Below are 22,055 nucleotides of genomic sequence, written 5' to 3'. Positions count from 1 at the left end.
CAACCTCAAACCACATTCACCTTTGGTGGTACTTTTCAATCTTTTCCACTCCATTTAAGGCACCTAAAAATAAAGCCCACTGATGAACTGTGTGCGGGACAGAAGACACAGTGTTGTCACAAGGCCATATTTCATGTCCTACATGAAGGAGATGTACTTTGCCATGTCTGAAATTTCCCAGAGGCCCTCAACACACACCGTCAAGAACAGTGACTCTATTTATTTGGTGTTTGTGTTGTTTCTGACAGTGTCTGCTCAGAATTTATTCTGTTTCCTGGGAGATTTCTTATAAACCCAAGTGTGTAGTTTATTATGTTGGCTTTCAGTGTTGCTTTGATTTTACTGGTCAGCAGTAAAATCTCCTGCAGGACTTATCTCTGCAGCTCTGGTTGCTCCTCTGTCTCCCCGTTTCCTGTTTCTGATAATAATTATTTTAATAATGATGATGACAATGGCAGTGAAAGCTAGAATGACAGTCAGTAGAGCATGTACTTCCATTTTCTTCGAGCAGATCCGGTTTATTATCTGGACCTTCATCAAAATCTAAAAACTCATAGATGGTGACGCCATAAATATGTCGGATTTTCTAATATATATTTATTTAATTTTTTATATGTCACTTCCTAAAAAGGTACTGAAAATGCTGAAACAGCTTATATAAAATTAAAAAAAAAAAAAAAAAAAAAAAAGCCTGGATCCAGCCCTCTAACTGGATGAACTGCAGAATGGAAAGTATCCTTCCCCGGTCTGTGCCCTTTCTCTCCACCGAGCTTGGCACAAATCAATTCAGCACAAGCAAACAGAGCAGCAGACGCCGGCCAAAACACACTCCTGAGTCTGAGCCTGCCATTGGACAACAAGGCCAGGTGGAATCCCCCCACCCCCCCCTTCCCCGACCACCACCACCACCACCAACAACCTTCGAGATGCAACTTACTGTACATTCTGACAATAGTGGGGAAAAAAAAGCAAAGCTGGAATCATGCAGTCACACATCGGTCACACGTCTTGGTGGTTTATTTTCCTCCTTGCACCTTTTGCAGAGGCGCAACCGCTGCTTCCTTCAGCTCAACAGCCGAGCTGATTGTGGTTGTTTTATAGAAATGTAGGAGAGCTTCCTCCCCCTATAGAAGAAAAATAACGGCAGCCAAGTTTCCAGATCCAGCCATGCTATACTCGTGAAAACATAACCTTGTGGGCAGAAGTAATAATCTGGGCCAATACTTTGTTATTGGCCTCAGTAACCAAGCGGCCGTCATGGTCTAGGAATGAGCTAAAAAAAAAAAGTGCAGCTTGATGGAGAGACTTTATGTTTTTGTTGTTGTTTTTGTTTTTTCCCCACTTTGGAGTACGACAGGTTATTATACAGCGAGACGAATGACTCTTTAATTAATAAAAGCAACCGGCTGTAATTTGCTTCAGAAAACTTGTCACATAATTATGATTTTGAAATTTGACAAATGTGAGGAAAAGCATCATGAAATATCAACTTTATGTTACTAAGGATCGTTACGACGGGCAAGATATTTCCTCTGAGACACTTTTATGATAGATTACTGGAAAAAAGAGAAGTGCAGCCTGACATTTTATGGACTGTGCCAAAATTCGCCCTGGCACACACGTACCGTACAGATTGATTAATACATAAAGTGACTCATCTTAATTTTTCATGCAGTATAATGTAGAATATCGAATAGTCTGTTCTGGCGAAACAACTTACACATGCATGTGAGGACGAGCATCGCTGAAAATCAAACGCTCAAAGTACTAATTGCAGATGAGGTTGGGTGTGAAGAATGCGACTTCCTCTGTGTAAATACGTGCAGCAGCTGCACAAAGACTCTTTGAGTAGCCTCTTGGTGTAATCTTTTTAATGATTCTTTCTTTCATGCGTTTTCTGGCTCCAGGGCATGTTGCAGGTCTTCCATAATGCATTTTTACTCAGGAGTTGGACGTTGGATGCCACAGTACATATCATACATATCCCTCAAATACACAGATAGAAAAACAGGAATGATTTGCCCTTTTATTCCACCAAATCTGATAAATTTAGGTCCGTTCCACTTCATCATATATGAAAACCTTTTCATTAATGAGAATATTTGCTCACTAAAGTCTGACCTTTTTATGAATGCCTTTCAAAAGGCCAAGATATTAGATTCAAGATATTGGCATCATTTTATGGTGGTCACCCCAGAACTTAAGGTCAGACAGATAAAAAATAAAATTACTTAATTGGCATGTATTCAGCAATTTTTTTTTTTTTAAATGTTTCCTATCTTATGCAAGAAAATGAAGGAGCCAAGGTCGTGAGACTGTTAATAACGCTTTGCCCTGGTTGGGATATAGAAGTGTGAGCCCGTGATTTATAAAAAGATGACATGTACAGTCTGGTTGGTCTATATATTACAAATACTGAATGATAAACCCAAGTTTAATTTGTAGAGGGAAGAAGTATTGCTCTTCTATCATGTCGTGATGCCCTTGAGTTTTGTTCTTAACCCCCGACTGCTGCAAAGGGAGCGGCTCCTTTGGCTGGAAAAAGATCACCTGAGCTTCCCGGGACGAATAAAGTGCCCATGAATATGTTCTGATGAGGCTGATATATTGTTCAGGATATATTTAAAAAAAAAATACGTTTCTGATTTATTTTTGAACTTTTCTGACATTATCCTGTGCAGGGGGGACCCCCCCACTCCCCCCCACAGACTCTTGGAGCAGAGCAGTAATGTGGAGGCCATATTTTGTATTGATTACTTGCACCAAAATTGATAGCCAGTGCCACAAGCTTCTGAAATTCAATCCGCTGGTTCCAGCCATTAACTGAGGCTCTTCATTTTCCACCTCCTTCTTTGGTCTGAACAGACACTCGCCTCCACGGAGGATCTCTGCATAATTCAAAATGCTGCCCAGTGGCTTTTCACTCATCTGTTTTCAGGTTATTTGCTCTGGTGCTTATTCCCCTGCAACTTCTTACCCTCTACCTCAGATATGCATCTGAGGGTGGAAGTTGGGCTCTTTTGATGTTTCTAAGGCTTTGTTGGACAGACTGTATCACTTGAGGCCTGCCAAAACATGAATCAGAACATGGAAATCCAGCATGAAGTGCAGGCTAAAGGACCTCTGCAAGTTAAGATTGATTGGAGAAGAGAGAATGGGAAAGCTCAAGCTAAATATATGGCCCCATTTAAAAGGAAAGGTGTAATGTGATCTGTTATTGATGTAGGACAGTTTTTCGACAGACGCTGTCCTCCGTGGGGAGGTCAGAGGTCAGGATCAGCTAGGCAGGAAGGATGCTGGAGCCGGGGTCATTCTCCTGACGGATGGCCGCTCCGGCCACCAGGCTAAAGCTGTTGCGGAAAATGTCCTGAGAGTTTCAATAGCAGCAGCAATTTCAGGTAATAAATAAAAGCAGCCAGCGGCGGCGTGAATTTTCATTCACATTTCCATTAAATTAATGTAATCTTTTCAAAATAAAATATGTATTTCTGCACCAACTTCTGTTTCCATCGACCTCCCTCGAGTGCATCTTGGCATTTTGTTGCTCCTTCCCACCTCAGATGAAGGACACAGAAATAGTGTGTTCTTGTAGGGAATAAATGTTCTCTCCTGGTCCTTGTTTACCTCGCGGTGTTGTTATAGTGACAGAGAGGGATGACACGCCAAAAGTCCATCTGGACTCCAACCAGGGACATCGCAGTCACATTTGACACCCCCGCTCTTGTTTGTTTGCATCTCCTGTGGATCTCCTGTTAAAGTGGAGGCGGGCAAAGGGAGAGAGGCAGCATGACACGAACGGCTCGACAGCATCGGGTGATGCAGGTACAGCGGAGGCAGGTATCCGACGCTCGAGGTGCTTTCCAAAAAAAATTAAAATAAAATAAAAAAATTACAGACAATTACAGTCGACATGTTGCAGTTGCCGTGGAGTATATCAAATATCCTGAACTTGGATCAGGTGTTTGACACAAGCGAATCCCAAAGGAAGGGAAGCGGGCGCAGTTGCAGGTTATAACCCACGCCGAAGAGTTAAGGTCACAGTCTGCCTCTTTATATGCAAGAAAGTTTGCCAAGAAAGGCAGAAGAAAGCTTTGCCAACGCACACTTTTTTCTTTTTATTTCTCCTCCCAGTTTACAGCAGGAAGTGAGGTGCCTCTGACATCTGCCTGAATCTGGAGCCCTGCAAGCCTCTCTCTTCTTGTTGCTTTGTGGGAGATGTAAGACCCTGCAGACATGAGACAGGCAAAGCTGAGACAAGATTTGAAGTCCCAAGTCAAATTACAAAAGGCAGATGACATTAATATCACACGAGCTTTGGCAGCTCCTAAGTACATGCAAGGAGACGGTGTTGGGGGGGGGGGGTACACACCAGATAACCCATCAGCCAGCCTTTCCCTCCCCTGTCCCTCTCTCCCTCTCTTTCCTCCTGTCAGCCATGTCAGTTTTTCAGACAAATGCTAAGGGACTCTTGATAGGTTTGTCTCCTGTACACTGAAAGCGTGTGATCAGCTCGAGTTGAGGAGGATTGTTCTTATTCTCTGGTTTGTTTTGTTTTGTTGGGGGGGGTTTCCCGCTCTTTTCCTCTCAAACCTCCCATAATCCTTTGCTCCATCTGTCTTCTTTTATCTGAGAGGTGCAGACACGACGTGATCTTTGTTTTGTGGATGCTCTGAGAGCTGCTGCTTTTCGCAGTGCGACCGTGTGGCTGGCTCTTGACAGTTGACCGCCTGTTTTGTTTTTTGTTTTTTTTTACATAATCTAAACAGTGATATTAAAATCATGCACCGATTCTACAACCACAGCTTGAATAGGCAGTTTGTGTTGGAGCATTTACAGAGTGGCTTCCATCAGATTTTTCACTTTGACATTAAGAAGATTAAACACGGCAGGTTTAGCAACAGACTTTTCTTTTACTTTAACCTCCAAACTGCCCTGAAATCGTAGCACTCCTTATGACCAGTCAGAGAAAACTCTCGTATTGCCCCGAAAGCAAAGGGGGCGGTGGATACGTTCTGGATGCTCTGTAAGCATCAGTCAGACAATCCCTGTAGGACGGTTCAGCGAAAATCTGGAAGATTGATAGACAGGCGACTGTTTAGACAGCTAATCATTTTATACAGACACATTATCACCGTGTCAGATGAGCTCCCAGGACACATGTCCTTATTATGAAGGTGCCAGCTTCATTTAAGGTCCGTGGATAATTAAAAAGAGAGGAGAGTCAGTGACAGGCCTCCACGGCCAAATATGACAAAGACACTCACTTTAAATCAAACTCCTGTGGTAAAGTCTTCATTCCAAAATATCCAACAATGGTTATTTAGACGCTGTGTGAGAAAAATCTAAACTGGGCTAGGTGCCTGACATTGGCCTTTTATCCTGCACACAGACGCACACAGACACACACGGACATACATATGCATACAGGCGCGAGGCTGCTATGTTTGGGGCGGTCTGACATTTAATTTATTTTTTTTTGCTCTACTGTGCTGAACAAAGCCGCGGAGAAAAAGGAAACAGAAGCAGGAGCACTGACCTGCCGGCTGCAAGATCTTTAACGAGAAACTTCTTTTTGTGTAACGTGAAGATTAATGGCGGTCTTGCCTGCCTACGTTTGGGTGATACTTTGACCTTTTCCTGTCTTGCTATCACTTAACAATTTGCAGCAAATATCAAGATCCAGCTGGCAGATCTGCTTCCTTTTTGTTAAACACTTTGACCACATTTTCGGCGACCCTTTGGCCTTTCAAGTGTTTACCCTGAGGGCAACATTATCTCCCCAACACTGCTGCAGTTTAGCCAGATTAGTCTCTTTTTTATCAGTTATCGTGACCCTTTTAATCTCTTGTATAACGATTGCTACGTCAGGCAGCTGTTAGTTTTGCTCTCATTTCCTACATCTATCTTTTTGAAGCTTCAGCCACCAATGCAGCGCTCGTTTCTAGCATTTCTGTAGAATTTATCTTCTGGACTCACACATTACAGTATTTCGCTCTCACTTTGAACAAAAAGTACCAGCTGCTGAAGAACGCCATCTTTTTCTCCTTAGAGTCAGCAATTATGAGACGATGATTTTTACACAAGTGACACTGAGAACGATTTGCTCTTTCCGTTCCTGCGCCTTGCCGATTGAATTGGACCTCTAATGTTGTGTTTTGCTTGGCTGGAGGCAAGACCACTGAAGAATGGAGTGAATGCAGCTGAGGACACCAAAAATGAGACAGCGAGAAGCAAAAAATAACCACAAAGTGGCCTTAACAATGATTGAACAAGGGCAGACTCTGCTTCTTGAACTCATGACATCTAGTATTGGGAAGATTAAGAATTGATAAAGTTTACACTAATGTATAAATGTTTACCATTCATGCTCATACGACGCATTAAAGCCAGCACAGAAAAGCTGACCTTTTCTCTCACTCCATTAGCAGGCAAAGTTTGCACTGACACTCATGAAATATACAAAACTAAATCTAATGGGCAGATTTCCATCACAGTTACTGAGCACAGTTGCACTGCCAGGAATACAAAATCCTTTAAACTGCTGGGAGAGGGGGGAAAAAAGAAGCTGTCCGTTTTGGTTTTCTTGGGTCCAGTCGGTTCCTGGATTCTGGGCTGCTGGGGAGGAGGCACAGAGTCAGTTTTTGGTGTAACTGGGTCATGCAGGGTGCCGTGGTTTTACCCCAGATCTGTGTTTTTAACATGTTTAATACTCCAGTGAGTCTGAGCTGACAGTCCATCAGCTCTGATCACAGGCTGTCGTGTCATCATCGACAAGAGGTGTGTTGAAGTGGAGCAAAAAAGTACGAACAGTGAAGTGCAGGATGATGCTGATGCTTATTTTTGTTTTGTTCATTTGCATCCTGATTAGCCATCATCACTTCATTTCGTCATCGGCCTAGTTGAGAATGAATTTTGCACATTTGGGTTCGAGTTGGTTCTTCAAAGTCTTCAATATTTTTATTCTAACGGAAACTCAGAAAATTTTAGCTCTGAGCACCACCAGCATTAGTCTATCTTGGACATGTCATTTAAATTGAGACATGATTCATTTTAAGGGCAGCATTGTGGGTAGCGCTGTTAGCTCGCAACAAGAAGGTGGTGGGTTTGGTTCCTGGCCTGGGGCTTTCTGCTTGGGTTAATTGTGGCTCTAAATTGTGTGTAAAGTGTGAGTGGTTGTTGGTCTCTGTCTGTCTCTGTGTGTTGGCCCTGTGGTGGACTGGATGACCCCGCCCTCGCCCCAATGTCAGCTGGGAAACGGATTAGTGGTAGAAGATGAGTGAGTGAATGAAGATTGACTTTAGCAGAGCGTGCAATGTCTAAACATTAAAAATTAAACTTTAGAAAACAACAAGAGGAGAGGAAATAATGAAAAAGTAAGCTCTCCTCCCTAAACCTCTCCCACTCCCCACCCTCAACACCATCTATGCAGTTCTGCCCGTTGACTGTTGTCCGACAGGGGGGGTTTCAGGCAGGTGCTGGGCTCTGACATTTAGACCCCCATTGTCCCCGTCTGCTAATCCTTCTATTGTGAGCGATTAGCAATATCCTGGTTGGTCAGCGTCGGAAGGGGTGAACAGGCTGTGTGGGGTGGGAACAGCGCCACAAATGAACAAGGACAATGCAGCGTCACTAACTATGCTGTCTAATTTCATTATGCTGACATGTTAGTGCTTCAGTGGCTGCGTCTGTGTGTCGGCCTGATATGGGATGGAAACACAACACCTGATAGGCGGCAGATATCAGATTTGTGCTGGAGGTCAGCTTCCTGTTTAACTGTTGCTTTTTGGTTTTTTTTTGTTTGTTTTTTTGCGTTGTTGATGTTGATGATGATGTCATTGATCGGGAGCGTGTGCTTCTCCTCCATCGAGTGACACAGTCAGAAAGAAGTAGTTTTTGATCACCGGCGTCGGTGGACATCACTTACTCCACTGTGGTGGTTTGTCAATATCATAACATTCAGCGTGACACTCCTTAAACGGAGCAACAGCACTCAGCTGAAGTGGGCGATGGAGGAGGACAAAGGGAGATGAGAGCGGTGTGGGACAGAGAGAAGAAGAGAAAACCGGATATCGACAAAAGCAGCCAGAGCAGGCTGAGGGCAGGCGGGGGGGGGGGGGGGGGGGGGGGGGGGGGGGGGGGGGGGGGGGGGGGGAGGGGAAGTTATTTGTCTAACTTAAGACTTGATCATCTGCTGTTCCTCCTAAACAAGAGAGTCGGGTCTAAAATGCGGTGAGCAGGTCTGTATCAAGCTCAGCTGCTTTGTTCAGTCCTGGTCTGTGCGAATGGCAACCTCCGTATTGAAGATGAGGCCGTCGACACCGAGTCACGTTTGTCACACAGCAGCAGTAAATGACAAATGCACTTTCAAGCAACCTTATGAATTATTCATGTGCTCCATATAGTCTTTACATGGAAATGTAAATTCTCGAAATAAATGTAGCGTACAGTATGAGAGAAAAGCTCAATTTGTACGTGTCACCATAGGACATCTTCTGCATAAAGGACACAATATTCTGTGAAGAACAATGAAAATAATTAGTTTAGCTTGCAGCACATGCAGACTATTCGTGCTGTATATTTGGAAAACATACATCAGCACGAGTATGTGACGCATCTGTTAGCTTCGCAGCTATAGGCGACATATTTAATCACGATGTGAGCCACGTTCCTGCTCGTCATCCCGAGGTGTTGCGCATAAAAACTATAGAAAAATGGCTCCAGACGGTGAATGACTTTCATTAGTTGGCCATTTCATTCCAGTATAAAAATCAGAGAGTCCCCCACAGGCGTCATTCACCAATGCCCGTCCAGACGCACGAGTAAAACGCCACCCTCTGAAATAACTGTATTTTTAATTAAGGAGAAAACTTTTACCTCTCATTCTGTCCGCATCAAGTCCGCCCCTGCAGTCCTCAGGTGCCACTTTCTAATGAGTCCGAGTGCAGAGTGAACACAGGTTCTGAATAGTGAATCAGCGGCTTCCGGTACAGTACTTACCTTTGAAAAGAAGAAGGCCGCCGCTGACATCAGAGCGTGTCGGGCGGTGGAGCCGGCCGCAGGGAGAAGATTAGCACGTATTGTGCATTCTTGACACATAAAATGAAGTGAGTTTGAAAAGAACTGCTGTGATTGTGTTGTTGGAGATTTAAGATTTAAGCTAAATTTTTTTCATGCAGCGCTGCAGACTGACTGTATTTTCAGTTTTACTGTTTTCCACAGAGTGACCGACAATTCTGTCTGTTTTATTCGTCTCATTTAAAAGAATAAGAGTTTTGGACACAGCTTCACAGGTTTTCAGTCTAAATCCCCTCTTATCCTGTTTTAATTTTTACAGATTAATGGTAACCATTAATAAATGTTAAAATATCATTCTTCTGTTTTTAAATCAGTTTCAAAGCAGTTGAAAATGTATTTTATCGTCTTACTATTTTTGCCCTTTAAAGCAAAACGTTGCAAGTTAGTTTCACTCTCAAAGTGGTGGTCGTCTTTTTCGTTCCTTAACCAACGTTCATTTTGCACACACACACTCACACTCACGTCTATATGTTCAGGCACATGTGATCTTCCATCTATGTGTCTTCTAATGACAGCGGCATGATTTGTACGATCTTCAGGGCCGACCGGAGCATAATTCGCTTATGGAAAGCTGATAGATCGGCACAAGGCTGGAGAATCATCAAGTGCAGTTTGATTGAATTGTGAGTGATGGCGGTCCACATGACATTCATAAAGGATGCCCCGCGGCACCTCATTCAACAATCAGGTCTTTTAAATGGTCGGCTGTCTGCTTGGCCCGTCGGCTACATATGTGGAATCCCGCCGACTTGGTTTTTTTGATGAAAACTGAAGGAGCCGCGATGAAAGATTTTAAACGGCCAATTTTCCAAGTTGGAAAAGCTGCTGCAGCCGCTTCGGCACTTGCACGTTCAGATATGCTCACTTATCTCTGTTATTAGCTTGTGATGTGGTCAGGGCTCATTTATATGAACCCCAGATTAGAAGAAATAATCCTTCTATATGCCTTGATTTTAATGCGTTGCAGTTTTCTTGCTTTATCTTTGGTGTGTTGATGCTGACACATTTGTACAGTTATGGAGAGCATCATGGATGATGGAGCTTGGATCTAGAAGTCTTCTTCTTCTTCTTTGTGGTGTCTGCTTCAGCATTTTTATATCTGTTTTCAATGCTCAATATCAAATGAGACATTTGAGGAGTAAGTGAGCCATTGTACAGTTATTTTCCTACTCGGCCTTGTCAAGTCACAGCTGCAAAACCCGTTCGATAAAATGCTTGGAAATTGTTTTCTGATGCTGACTGACGGAGCATTTACCAGAGCCCTGAAAGGGCCAGGGAGGAAGCGATCGAAAGGCGAAGAAAGGCTGGAGAATATAGGCTAGTGAAGCTGTAATTCCATGCTATCCACTCGCCCCCAAGTCACCTCTCAGCCTCACTGTTGCCAGATGCACTGCCATCTAACCTGGCATGGGGAGGGAAACGGATACTTTTCTGATGTGTTTGGAGTGCAGAGGAGGCACAAAAAGGACGAGGGAGGCCTCCTCCGGTTGCTCTGCCTGTACATCCAGAGCTCAGGAAAGACCCCTGACCGCAGCTTTGTTTTCCTGCGATGTCAACTCCCCGTGCAAGACCCGCAGGCTTAGTGCCGGATATGCAAAGACATGCTGGCTTAATCCTCGGCTCCGTGGCAGGAGGAGTCAATAAATTAAACGTCTCATTTTCATGTTCACAGTTTCAAATCGCATCTGCTACACGGCGTGTTTGCGATTTTCAAACTGTCAGCTGTTGGTAAAACATCACATCTGACGGCGAGCAGCAGCGTGCAGCAGTGATGTGTAACAGTGGCACTTCCCATTTACCTGCAGAGTCCTGCGCTCACTCGGAGCCAGAAAAACCTCCGGCTTGTCATCCTGGACTGTTCCCTTGTCAGCGTTTCATGTGGTGGGTTTTTTGCTGATGGTGGCAACCACTTTTCTTTTGTTTGGGATAAAAACAAAAAGTCCTACACTGGCAGTGTAAGATATTTCTACCCAGGCAGGAGAGATTGCCAGCACTTCTGTCACATTGATTTACTCCATCAGAAGTGGCAAAACAATGGAAATTGAGTGTGACGGTGGAAAATATATATATATAAAAAAAAAAAAGAATTCAAACAATAACCTGTCGGATGGTCAGGATAGCCCCACGCACCGAAGAACACTGAGATAGACTAATCAAAGCAAAGGAGATACATTAAGAAGCCTTGGACAGGTGAAATTGTGCTCCAGCCCCTTTATGATATAGTGTGCACATCATCGGCAAGAAAACAAGGCAGCCGGTTCAAGGGGAAGCTCATCATTTAGATCCACGGGGCTGATAAACAGGAGCGATGGCTGATGGACGCCTCACATCTGTGGGGGAGCACAACAGATCAGTGTGTGCTGGCAAAACACAGCAGTGTTTATTACACTCACAGACAAAGGAGCTTTATTTTTCCAGCCTTATCTCATTTGCTGCATCTTTGTCTGAAAAGCCAGCTCGGCTCCGACAAAACTGACAAACTACACATCTGATCAGTGTTGCAGAAAGTAATTATCCTTCTTATTGTAATGTACCGCTCTGAATACATTACTTCGCAGGTGCCCGCGCTCCGAATGTGGTAATGTTATTCTGCCGCGGTTCACTTTAATTTTTTTTACATTGTTAGCACAGCTGAGCCGTTTTACTAATGCTCTGACTTAAAAAAATAATAATAATAATAATAAAATTCAAAAAAGTGACTCCATCAAGATTGAATTAAAAAAGATCTAATTCCTGCTCTTTTCATACACAGCAGGGTGACGTTACAAGTGCAACAGACCGACAGCTGGGATCAAGGTTCAACATGCAAACCTCGCAGCAGCACCGCAGGAAAATAATAAATGTCATGGTGCGCACAAACGACCCTCTTTAATGCATTTATTTCCCTAGAAAACACGTGCAAAGAGGACTTTTTGGAATATTTCAGTTTATACTTTATGCTTTTCTTCCTCGTTGCCTTTTTTGTGCTGGATTTCTTGAAATTTTCATCACTGCCTCACACGGTCCAAAACACAGTGCACCTTCTACTTATGCATGTCATTGATATCATTTATTATTCCTGACTTATGAGGGTCATTTGCCCTGAAAATGAAGCTGCTGTAACGGTATGAGAGCGAGGCCAACTGCAGCAGCTAATGTGCTGCGTGCTTCCCAGCCTGGCAAAGAGCTAAATTAGCAAACATCAAAGCAGCTTTCATGTGAAATGATCTCTGCTGGTTTGCTGTATGAATCTGAGTTTATCTTTGTCTCCACTCGCAGGTGAATTTGGCTCTGATGTTAATGAGGTTAAAAAATGTCTGACATCACCTCTTAAAGTGTCCCGTATGGTAAGCTCTTCATCGCTTCCCGGCCGCCTTTGTTCCGCCGTTCTGCGACTGCGCGATCGCTTGGTTTGAAGGGAAGAGCTTCTGTGGCCCATCTCGCTGTCGCACTCGTGCGTAGAGCAGATGCTTCTATAACCTGGAAGCGACAGTAACTGTCCTGACGAGCCTGCGGCCAAATGAGAAGCAATCATGAGCCAGTTGTGAGTCAGGAGAGCCGTGCAAAGTTATGGCAGCATGGATCTACATTAAGCGCAGCCGCATGATGTGGGCCTCTTTCATTTCAGAAAGACCATCAGGACTTCATTACCCAGATGTCACTCTGCTGAGACAGCAGCCAGTAACCTGACATCGGTAGTATCGCCACACACAGCGAATACACACCAAGCCCTGCTCCCTTGAAACTGAGCCTTGGTGGTTAATATGATGTATTTGACTTGTTGGAGGCATTAGCCATGTATCAGTAGAAGCAGAGGTCGTTTATTACGAGGCTGACAGAGGAGAGTTGGGTGGCATGAAGCCCAAGAAGCACATCACAGTGCTATCAGCCCGTCACGTCCTTGGTCCATCGCTTCTCAGCTGGGAGGGATGGAAGGCAGGAAGGATGGGGAGGGACAGATAGAGGGAGCCGTGAAGAGATCCGAGGAGGGGGGGGGCGCATGAAATGAAGGAGAGTGATCTGAATAGAAAAGGAGGGAAGGAGAGAGGAGAGATAGGTGAGACAGAAGAGAACAACAAGTGCGTGAGTGATGAAGGCTGGAATGAACAGAGAAGGCAAAAAAAAAAAAAAAAAAAAAGCTGCCACATAAAAGAGGGCAAGCTGGAAGGTGGGGTCAAAATAAAAAAAGGAGAAAATGGGAGTGAAGATGAAGCATGATTGGAGTGTGTGATGACAATGATGAGCTACGATAACTCGGAGCACATCCAATGAATAAACACATCAATATAACTGGATTTTTTTAAAGCAGGGTGTCAGCGCAGCCCCGCAGTTACACTGCTCCTGATTAGTGTCTACGGAGTGCATCAGTGCAGCAGCGAGGACCAACACTCCCAGACCTATTCCCCATCGACTTGAATGTTTAGTGTCATGTTTTGCATTTGAATAGAAGACAAGGGGGTATTATACTGTGGCTACAAATCAAAATGGAAATGGGATGCTGAGGATTCCCTGGGAGTTGAAGTGAGACCTGCTCCTCTGCAGTGGAAACTCTGACTTCCTAACAACAGAGATGGAATAAAGTGGAAATTCCCTCTGGGAAGTAATTAGTATGGACAGTTTTTAGTGTTGACACCGCTGGCTGAGCTTTCAGATCTCTGATTTGCCTTTTCCTGCTGTCTTGGGAAAATATTCCAGCGTCAGGGTTTTCTTTTTTTTTTTTTTTTTTTTTTTTTTCTTCACATTGAAAGGTTCTACAGGCTTTTGTGTGTTTAGGACGTTTCATGAGCTGCCAACCCTTGAGCACCAAATAAAAACTCATTGTTAGATTTCTGTAAAGCTCCACAAATCAAAATGGGAAAACCAGATGAAGTTCCTCGTCGCTCTCTGCGACGCTGACATTTGGTCATTGTGTGTGCTCGCTGTCTCTGCAGAGCTTCTCTGCCTCCGAGAGTGAACCGTTTGGAGCATTTTGCAGCAGTATTGTTGCTTAGCTGGTTGAATTTTAGCTCGTTTGTCCTGCAGGCAGAAGGAATTGGGAGTGTCTGCCACAGTATGACGATGTAAACGTTGTACCTGCAATTTTTTTTGTCTTTTTGTATTATTTTTCTGCCACTAAAATTTTTCGTTGCGTGTGTAACATTTGGTAGAGTCTTGCTACTTTTGGAAGAATCTGTCATCCAAGTAAGTCAAGGCTGCCGTTTTTGTTGAGCTGCCTCCCGTCATCTGTTGACCCCGTCATCAGTGCATTGATCCATCTACGGTGCCGTTCTGCCTGTAGGGAATATGGACACACCTTTGGACGTGTTTCTCTCGTCCCCAGAGGACAACCAGTGATTCTGAATTTTTTCATTTTATGAAAAATAGTTTCCTCCAGAAAGTCATGTCAAGACTTTATTCATTGCCAAACAAACTCAAATATGTTACCTGATGTTTGGGAGACTCTCATCATCTGAGCGTTGCTCTGTATGTAGTTTTCCCAGCGCTGCTGGAAGCCTCCAGACTTGGTGTGACTGCAGCCCGCTGAGATCCAATTGGAATATTTCGCTCTGTGTGCAAATCCAGACAAGGATGTGTATCTGAGATAAAAAAAATAAATAAATCAAAGTAAGAAAATTCAGCTCATCTTTAATAATCAGTACTTCTCTGTGAGTGAATAGCCCACCCAAAACTGGTGTGTGTGGGGGGGTGGGGTTACAAATATGAAAACGTTATTGTCCACAAGATGGAAAGCGTTTTTAGAATAATACACTGTAGAAAAAAAAAACACAAATCAACATTAATGAAAACACAGCTCCCGAAACAGAAGTCTACCCTGAACACCAAACACAGCCTGATCAGGAGCAGAAATCTGTTTCCTCTACCAAATCCAAGTTTCATTTATTATTTCAACTGCACCGAGACAAACATTTCTTGTGTATATTTCCATCAGTGATCTATAACCTCATGTTGATAATTCTGTCGTACGGACCTCTCAGCTGCTTCTTCCCTGAGATCTTGGAGGCCGCGTTTTCCACAGCTTTCGTCCTCCTCTGTTCAGATTACCAAACCACATGATCGTGTTAAAGATAGTGAGCTTCCCATGAGCCTCAGTTACACAGTTTGTGACCTTAAATCTGATCTGTACATGTGAGAAAATCAGAGAATGAGCCCAGACGTGGAGCGAAATGTGTGTTTGGCCTCGTGTCAGAATTGAGAACGGGAATGGAGAAGAGAAACGGGTCAGCAAAGGTTTGAAAGCACATTGAAATCTCCCTTCATGGTTCGTGACTCATTTGCAGTCAAAATGGGCCACAACATATTCGGACCGCTGATGACCTAACTCTGTGTGGAATAACGGTTTTATCAAAGCCCAGCAGCTCTGGGCCGTATCATGTGGTGGCTTATTGTACAGCGTCGGGATGCAGGTCAGAGCGAGCTGACGTCAGTGTGTGGGTGTGCAGCATGCGAAAAGTCTTTGTCCACATGAATCTGTGCAAAGGTGCTCGGTCTGAAATCCAAGCAATGATGCTCATCATGTCTGAGTTGTGTTTCTGTGTGCGCAGAAATGGCCTCATCCTGTTGTTGTTGTTGCTGTTTGATATTTGAGGATTACACATAATCTGTTGTGCATTTGTGCCACTTTCAGACGCGTATACTGCATCCTGCGACTTTCACCTACTGAGACAAATCTGATTAGATCATGTCAGGACAGAAATCGTTGTGGGCTTCCATATGTACGGATTAGCATTCGCACCCCCTCCTCCTGGTTTACTGCAAATGTCTCCACTCAGTCCGCGGGCCTCGTGGCCCGGAGCCTTGACGGAAACACCTTCGGTGACCTGAGGAGCGGCAGCTGTGACAGGCCGCCAACGTGGCTGTCACTTGTCCTGACTGATGACAGACATACAGCATGGTCCTGCCAGCTAACGTCTGCGAAAGCAAAGAGCCCGACACCTGACAGCGAGGGAGTGGTGGGAGAAGGACAGAAGCGAGCGAAGAGGCGGTCGTGCTCTTTAACCTTTTTTTTTTGGCTTGTTTTTTCACTTTCCGGTCCACAGCCAATGGCTCCAAATATATCCACAGATCAGAGGTTTGCTCAAACGTGACAGGAACATCGGTAATATGTTTTCATGGAAAGCCATTTGCGAGCTGGAAAAGCACAGGTTGAACTAATAACGTAAATAATGGCCGTGTTCCTTTAAAAGTCCCGGCGGACACATGATGATGAATCAGCATGTGCAACGCCGCAGCTTTGGGACTGACTCACCAGATTTTGGTGCAGCCATTATTAATGTAATGTAATTAGACCAGCGCTTCCTGCTCTGACGTGTCAAAACATCCAGTTGTGTTCAAAGGCAGCCGAACTGCTTCACAGGTGCAGTTGAGACATCTGGAGAAAATTACATAGCCGGTCCTACAGAAGACTGAACGACGGATTTGTGGATTTTCTTACCAGGATTAAATCTGCCTAAACTTCTAATTTGTGCAGTTATACGATAATGATGAGCGAGGAATAGAACAGACATCATGTTTTTTTGACTCATGAATCAAGTGTCCTGTTACAAGTCAGCGTCAGAACCGACACTTACTGCAGACTTCTAACAAAAACAGATGTTTTATGGTCACTTGAGAAAAAGAATGGGCGTAGAAAATACTGACAGTTCTCTAATTTGTCACTGCTTTGTGAGTCTGTCTTCTTGAGAATGAAAAATTGGGATCATGTTGTAGTCAGTGAGACGCTTATTCTGTTTCAATAAGCAATATGTCTGACATGTCACATAATAAATCCGTTTTTTAGACTTCACTTCAGAACCAGATGGTTTTACCTTTAACCTCAGAAAGCAGCATTAGACGGTTAATTGGATGGTAAATTAGCATTGTTTTCTTTGGATGTTGAATAATCTTGATCTTTACTGCATGTTCGTAGATCTTGGACTGATCAGCTAACTCTAACCTGACATGACAGAGGCCTTAAAATGGGACCTGATTCATTATTAAATCATAAGGTCTTCAGGAAGGGGCTTGTCGTTTTGAAACATTTCTAATCTTCTTTTTTTTTTTTTTTCTCCGCTTCAGTGGTGCATATTTCTGAATTACTGCGATAAATGACCATAAACCAGAGGACAGGTTGAATCCTGCCAAACACACGGTGCTAGCGGAAGGAGCTGCTGGTTTTCAGGGGACCAGCGGTTAACCTGCAGTAGTCAGATCTGTCCATTGTAGTGAAGTACCAAACGTTTAATAATACCCAACAGCATCATGGTCTGAATAAGTAATAATAAGTTCGTAGAAGAAGGACTGTCCACGCTGCTGAAGGCTGGATTTCCTTCTGGCCTCTTAAATGATCATGTAACATCCTAATTTGTTGTGCATCATATGATCATATCTCTCATGTGTTAGTATGAAGAGAACAGACCTGGATCGGGCATGGATTCTTCTGGGGATCGTTTTCTTTAACAAGCGCACACTTGCACACCGTCAGCTGTGCGCCAACCTCGTATCTACTCTCGTTAGAAGTGTTTCAGGAAAGTCTCGCTGATGAAAGTGGGCTGGAGTTAATACTACGGCTCTTTCAAAGCTCGTCGATCATACTTGGGACATAATGAATTGACAAGAATGCGAAACAAACATTTTGTCAGTCCTCCATCAGCAGCCATAAATGTCTCTCTCTTGCAGCAGACGGAAGACAAATAGCCCGTGTTGTCTGTGGGCTTTTAACCTTGCACGAGTGTCAATAGAACCGCAAATCATTTTAAAATCCCCCCCATCTCAGGTGTCATTTTATCCTTGCTCGAGTACATTCAACATATTGATGTTTTCAATAGACTTTTTAACTTCAGGACGCTGTAATCAATATACAAGCCTGACACCTTAATGCATATGAAAGTTTTGCCTCCGTCCTATTTTCCTCTGTTTTTCTTTATAAATAGCCACCAATGAACTCGGATTTTCCTGTGAAGTTATCATACGCTTCCACAGAGCACGTTAACCACGAGGTGAGCGTGGGCGGCGTATACGGAGGTTGTTTCGGATGAATTAAAAGACAGCAAAACAATCAATAATGTCGGCAAAATGAAAAAGCGGTCAGGGGACGTTGGAACAAATTATAGTTCAGCACTTAATATTTAAGTGTAGTGACGCATTCTCCAGCACCACAGTCTTTACAAACCTTAATCAGGGTTTTATACAGAGGCTGAGGATGTCACAGAGTATTACCAAAGAAGCATTCAGAGTAATTCTGAGTGAAAAGTGATACATTGGAAATGAAACCGCCGAACTAAACCTCCAGCCCTCAGTATGAGAGAGTGGATATTTGACTGTTGGTTAGTGCTTTCAGAGATGATGCTCTCAGTACTGTCCATCACTGTCATGGTGCAGCAGCGTGGCATAGATCTGGTAAAATAAGCCCAGTGCGCTGAGGGTTTGGGGTGAGCCATGCTGTTGAGAAAACTGGTCAAGTCTGACGATGGGTAATTATTTAATTTGAGGCTGTATTATTGATTTGACAGATTTGTGACCCAAATAAATAAATAAATGAATAATGGAATGGTGGAATGTGTCCTCACAAACTAAAAGCAGTGTGTTGTTGTTGTTGTTGTTGATGATTTTTGGCTGTTCTCTCTGGACAGCTGGAGTCATATTTGGTGGTGACACCAAAATTGACTTGTTGGCTCGTCAGTCCATCTCTGCTGGGCTGCGACCAGGATTTGTGACTTTTAGCCTTGTTGAATCGAGTATGGGAAGAAAAAGATGGGGGTGGGGGTTTATATGAAAATATGCTGCATATCAGTGATGCACCATGTAATATCAAGGGTCATTTTTTCGTTGGACATGTTGGTCCTTAGCCATAGTTGGAGCCATGCAGCTTATTTCAGACTTGTGGCCATGTGGAGGACAGCTGCTGGCTCCCAAAGCGGATGGCTCAGCCATCAATGTGCCTGACATGGTCCCTTTTCTTACAACACCAATCTTAAATTTGAATATGTAGGTGGCTTTGCACTGAGCAGCAAACTCTCCAGACTGACTGACCTGTGTGTACTATGTTCATATCGTAGGCCAGACTTTGTGGGCCCTCATCTGTTGTGTGTCTTCCACTCAACGACTTTGAAATGACTTTTATATGCAGTCTCAGATACCCGTTAAATTGCTTTGCATCGAAGTTGAATATACCTTGAAGGAATCTTGCATTCCTCCCTCATTTGGTTTAATAATAGAGCAGAGCAATTAGGAGAGTAAAAAAAAAGTGTATATATATATATATATATATAGGCTAATTATTTGAGTTCACTTCAGCTTTAAAGTATATCTAAAGTAATCTTTGTTGTTTGTGAGAAGATAGTTTGTCAGTTATACCTCATATTTTTTATTGCTCATCCTTTTCTAACTTCACATGCAGAGTGTGATGTACGTGGGCAGCTCGGCCTTCAGGGGAGAGGAGATATGGTACTTTTGTAAAGGCTTTTTTCTTCTTCTTTTTTTGCGGAGTGTGACAGCAGTCAGTACATTTTCCCACTTCTGCTCATGAACGCAGCAGCAGCAGGCCACTAGCATGGGATGCATTATCATCTGGCATAGTTCACTGAGTTAAATTCGACATTGCGAGAGGCTCCCTGAAGTCAAGCTGAGAAGAGCTGACAGCACAAATGGTTTTCTCATCAAGAAGGTTTTCATTCCAGCATTTCAACTTCAACTGGAGGAGCACGGCACCTCTCCGGGGACGCACTGTGGACAAGATTGAAGCCTCTGCAGCTATTTAATGAGATTACGTCGACAAACAATACAATAAGATATTTAGCGTCGCTTGAATGGCATATATGACTCATATGTGAGTCAGTGAAGAACTGATTTGGAGGTCAATACTAACTCAAATATGAAAAAAAATGTGGTCAAATCGTATGAAGATAAGAAATAGAAAATAAAAAACATGGAAACTCGGACGACTGCATTGACCTCCCAGCAAGTCCTTCCTCCATCCAAAGTAGCAACTTTACAGATAATACAGAATACAACGACACCTCTCGTCTTCCTAAAAGGGCGCGTGTCACTCTGCTGCTCATTGACCACGGCCACTTTCGCTCGTTGACTGACTGACTTCTGGTTCTGCGCCATCAGCTTGAACTCCTTCTGGTCCTCTTTCTCGTCCACTGGAATGTCGCCAGGGATTGCCGTCCCTGTGCTCAGGGTGATGTCAGTCCAGACCGTCCAGGTCTGTGGTTCCCTGATGGTGGGAGGAGGCAATGAATGATTCCAGAGCGGAGACGCCTTCTTCTGACTTATCTGAAACGTCTTATGAGACACTCCCATTCTGAAACAGCTAACGTGTCTAACTAGCACTTACTGAGCACTTATCTCTTTGAACTTCCTGAACTCTTATTGAACAGATTAAGTGCTTTCTCCAGGGTCTCCTGTAGAGACGGCTGAGTGCGGTCCCCCCCAATCACTTCGAATAAAGGCATCTATCAAAGGAGTATGGTTCAAAATGCAGTTATTTTTGTACCTTTTGATACACGGGACACAAAGGGACCACTTTCTGATCCGGAGTCAAAGAGACAAGAACATTTTTCCTGACTTGAGGTCGAGATAACTTCTGTGACTCTTTCTGTGCAGCAGCCAGAGGTGTTAAAGCCGTACGAAGCCGAGCGTCATCGTTTCTATTTTAAAACATGTTTTCAGGGCTAACGTGTGGATGCTGTAAGGTTTTGCTGACAAAAGTGTGCTGCGTGCTTTCATGACTTTTAAGATGACCTATATAGAAAACGCTGCCTCATCAGTATTCCAGATGGTGCGACGAACAATGTTAAAACAAGCCTCATGTTACGTGCGTGATCCAACGTGAGGCTTACAGGTTTTCTTTCCTACATTGTTGAGTCATGGAGGGGGAGAACTGTATGTATCAGCATATATAATTCATTTTTATGTATAAATATCATGGTAAAAAAAAAAAAAAAAACGTCATCTGACTCTGCACACACACGCTGTCTTCAGCAGTATTTTCAAATGAGAAGCAGAAGAAGTAACTACAGGCTACAATAGAATTGTTGCTCAGCCGAATCCACTGCGACGCCTCGAGTTTCATACTCGCACCTCCCAAAGATGGATTACCAACTGCGCAAAGCAAGGGAGTGTACTGCGGCCCCAGATCCCCACATGGCCCCCAACCTCCTGCACCCGCCAGGTTCACAGTGTGGCAATTAATTTGTGGTTATTTAATTAACTTACCTTTCTTGGGAATATGGGAATATGGACCACTGAAGCACATTTGATAAGAGCTGTGAGGTGGATCCAACTATATTACTTAAACCCTTTTCCCGAAGAGAGGCCGCTGTATCAGACTCTAGCTTCGGGATCTTCATTATGTCTGCTGATAATTGCGGTTACGTTCAAACGGGGCATTCCCAAATTAACACAGTTTAATCATTTTATCCAGCAAACCTGAGGCCATATGATGCTCCAGCAGAGGAACGCTGCGTACTGATGTTGTGGCAACTTCTAGCAATTTAACACAACCTGCTTCCTCCCCATGTTGTAAAATGAAAGAAGAGGGGGCTGCAGTTAAAAAAAAAAAAAAGGCTTAATGAACAAATATAATAATATGGGCATTCTCGACTGTAGCATCTCACAGCAATCTCTCCAGACAGCTTCTGTGGTCTCTCGCACGCTGTTGTCAGGAGATTGCCTGAAGTCCAATTATTTTTTTATCAAAGTGTTCTTTGAAGAGGAAATTTGTGCTGGCGAAAAAAAAAAAAGAAAAAAGAAAACCACAAAAACATTATTTGTGGAACGGCAACAATCAAGACCGACTCTACAATTGATAGTAATGTGTTGTTTCTTTTTTTAATATGTAAATATTCTTTCCAAGAGCAAAACGGGGAGCAAACTGAAGTCGTGTATTCCGTATGTGAATATCAAGAAGTTCTCCGGTCGGAAAAGTCCTGTAAGTGATTCCTCCCAACATTTAGACATAAAGATTTCTTCAAGATGGCGGACAGGGCTATCATAGCTCTATCACTGAACAAACAGTA

General features: G+C 43.6%; 1 protein-coding gene across 1 annotated transcript in view; it reads left to right on the top strand.

The window, feature by feature from the left end:
- The window catches only part of tmem132e (transmembrane protein 132E), a 299,821-nt gene that overhangs the window by 154,792 nt on the left and 122,974 nt on the right, over positions 1–22,055 (top strand). The gene's annotated exons all lie outside the window — the stretch shown is intronic.

Source organism: Echeneis naucrates, chromosome 14 (assembly GCF_900963305.1).
Source record: "Echeneis naucrates chromosome 14, fEcheNa1.1, whole genome shotgun sequence".
In the NCBI taxonomy this organism is placed as follows: Eukaryota; Metazoa; Chordata; class Actinopteri; order Carangiformes; family Echeneidae; genus Echeneis; species Echeneis naucrates.
Note: the sequence above shows the minus strand (reverse complement) of the source record. Positions and strands in the feature narration are given on the sequence as shown.